This window comes from Oncorhynchus tshawytscha, linkage group LG15 (assembly GCF_018296145.1).
Source record: "Oncorhynchus tshawytscha isolate Ot180627B linkage group LG15, Otsh_v2.0, whole genome shotgun sequence".
NCBI classification, from domain to species: Eukaryota; Metazoa; Chordata; class Actinopteri; order Salmoniformes; family Salmonidae; genus Oncorhynchus; species Oncorhynchus tshawytscha.
Genome location: NC_056443.1, coordinates 17,952,500 through 17,956,002, shown reverse-complemented (window position 1 = coordinate 17,956,002; position 3,503 = coordinate 17,952,500).

Here is a 3,503-nt window from a genome sequence, read left to right as displayed (position 1 = left end):
TCCTGATGATATGCACTAACAACGACAATAGCTCAGCTAAGCCAATTTCAATCTGAAATGGATGGAGTGAGTGGGAGAGAGAGAGAGGGAGGGGAGAGAAAGAGAATGCGAATGAGAGGGTAAGACAGACAGAGATAGAGAGAGAGAGAGAGAGAGAGAGTGAGAGAAAAAGAGTGAGGGAGAAAGAGGGAAAGAGGGAGAGGAGGAAATGCTATGAAGCATTATATGGGCAAGACAGGGTGAGTCATCGTGATGGTACTGGGCCAAAAATGGGCAAGTGGCCCCTCAACACAATCACAGAGAAGTGGAACATAAACATAAACATATACATGATTAGTTACCTGTTGAAGGTGTATTGGTTTTCTTGTTTGCATTTTGTTAACTTTGATATTAATGATTCATGAAGATTTGAGGAAGTAAATTCCATAACAATATAATTTCAAAAGTGTATTTCTAATATTAATTTAATGGGATTAGTATTAGTTATAGTGTTGACTGTATAACACCAATAGGAACAAGCAGTTGTAAACAATGCAATATTCTCTGCATAGCAATTGTGTATAGGGACATCCGTGTTGGGTAGACTGCTTATGGAATATGATGTAGAATGCAATACATCAGTAGAGAGGAAACATGTCTAAATGTCAGAAAGATTATTTGATATCAGAAAGGTCGACAGGGAGGAAAGAAAAACAGAAGGCAGGGTAGAAAGAAGGACAAAAGCGTGGAATACAGAAAAGCAGATTTCCCGAGTTATAAATTGATATCATGGTGGCTACCACTGTACCCTTGGGTCATTTAAAAATGCTAGAAAAACAGACCTTGATAGTACACACACGCACGCACACACACGCACGCACACACGCACGCACGCACGCACACACACCTTAATGTCTTGTCACACTTCATTGCCTCTTGTTGCCTCTGCTGGTCCTCCAGCACACAGATCGTACAACAGCTGCTCTGTGACGTCACACACACACACACACACACACACACACACACACACACACACACACACACACACACACACACACACACACACACACACACACACACACACACACACACACACACACACACACACACACACACACACACACACACACACACACACACACACACACACACACACACACACACACACACACACACACACACAGAGACAAACCTGCTCTTTCATCCACCTATTTCTCTACCTTTGAATCAGGCAGAATGTGAATGGCCAAATACCAAGTGAGATATCTACAGTACGAGCAGACATGTTCTTTCATTTTTCTCTCTCTCCATATCTCCCTCCTCTCTCCGCCCCTCTTTCTTACTCTCTTTCTCTCTCTCCATATCTCCCTCCTCTCTCCGCCCCTCTTTCTTACTCTCTTTCTCTCTCTCAAAAGATAAAAACAAGGCTTTTTTCTTTCTCTCAGGTCTCAGGTGAAATCCAGAATAAGGCAAGAAAAGAGAACGAATCTGCAGTCTTTAATCAGTCAACCACCAAATGGCCTTCATTTACCATCAATAATTTACTGTAACTATTAACTGTGATCTGAATTCATTCATTCAGGAAGCTGCTGTAGATTTATTGTTAAGGATGCACAGAGCAGGGCACTACCATGTTCATCAAACTCAGGATAAGACCCAGATGCAGACTACTAGAGTCACATATGTTAATTGACCCAAACAGGGGGCAGGCAAAAGACAGGTCAAAGGCAGGCAGAGATCCGTAATCAAGGGCAGAGTCAATAAGGTACCGAACGGCAGGCAGGCTCGGGGTCAGGGGAGGCAGAATGGTCAGAACCGGGGAAGCAGAACTTAAGAAAGAAGGGAGACGGGAAAACACATTAACGAACTGGCACCATACAAACCGAGAACACAGGTATAAATACACTGGGGATAATGAGGAGAGATGGACGATACCTGGATGGGGGTAGAGACAAGCACAAGGACAGGTGAAACAAATCAGGGTGTGACAGTACCCCCCCCCACCCACCCCTTTAGGGGCATCCTACAACCAGGTATTGGAATCCCCTGCCCCGTGGTCAAACCTTCAGGAGCGCCGACGACCCGATGAGCGTGCAAAACCGGGACTAGAACCAGGATGAGAACTTATGGCCCCTGTCGGAGACCATGTCTACCGGGAGTCCATGGATCTGGAGCACGTGCTGCACCATGAGCTGGGCCGTCTCTTTGGCAGAGTGTAGCTTGGGGAGAGGAATGTAGTGGGCGGCTTTGGAAAACTGGTCCACTACTGTCAGGATGGCGGTGTTGCCATCAGACGGGGGAAGATCCGTGACGAAGTCCAGGGATATGTGAGACCAGTGACGGTGAGGGACAGGCAGTGGTTGAAAGACGACCAGCTGGATCTTGCAGATAAGTCTTGTTCTGCGCACAGACCGTGCAGGCAGCGACGAACTGGGAGATGTCTGGGACCATGGTAGGCCACCAAAAGCGTTGTGGCACAAAGGTCAGGGTCTGACAGGAGCACAGGTGGCAAGCAAGCCTGGAGGAGTGGGCCCACTCCAGGACCAAGGATAGGACAGCATCAGGTGCAAACCTGATGTTATCTGGGCCCCCCCTGGGGTTTTGTCTGGGAATGCTGCGCCTCACGGACCTGCTTCCCTATTCCCCAGCTGAGTGCTGCACCAGACACGAGGTGGGAAGGATGGTCTCGGGGTCTGAGTGTGTAGCCGATGGGCTATAACAATGTGATCCAGCTTGATGTTCTTGGATCCTGGTCGGTAGGAGAGGGAGAAGTTAAACCGGGTGAAAAGCAGGACCCACCTAGCTTGCCTGGAATTGAGACGCTTGGCAGTGCTGAGATCTTCACCGCGAGAAGCTCACGATTCCCCACATTGTAAGTTCCTTTCCGTGGCATTGAGGCGATGGGAGAAGAAGGTGCAGGAATGTAACTTGAGGTCCAGGGCAGAACACTGGGACAGGAAAGCCCCCACTCCGACATCCAAAGCATTGGCATCTAACCATGAACGGATGGGACGGGTCAGGATGAACCAATATGGGAGCAGTGGTGTAGCGCCCGGTCAGCAGCTGGGGACCATGTGAAAGGAACCTTGGGAGAGGTGAGTGCAGACAGGGAGGAAGCCAGGGTGCTGTGACCTCAGATAAAGCGGCGAAAGAAGTTGGCAAATCCCAAGAAACATTGCAGCTGCACTCTGGATGTAGGCTGGGGCCAATCCACCACCGCTCTCACTTTCCCGGGATCTATCTGTACATTCCCTGCAGTAATGATTGTAACCAAGGAAGGGGATGGTGGAGCGATGGAATTCGCATTTCTCCACCTTCATGAAAAGCTGGTTCTCCAGGAGGCGCTGGAGGACCTGTCGGACATGGAGCACGTGTTCTTGGTCTGAGTGGGAGAAAACGAGGATGTCATCGAGGTGGACGAAAACGAACAGGTTCAACATGTCGCGGAGAACGTCATTAACTAGGGACTGGAATAAAGCAGTGGTGTTGGTAAGTCCATATGGCATGACCAGGTATTCGTGGTG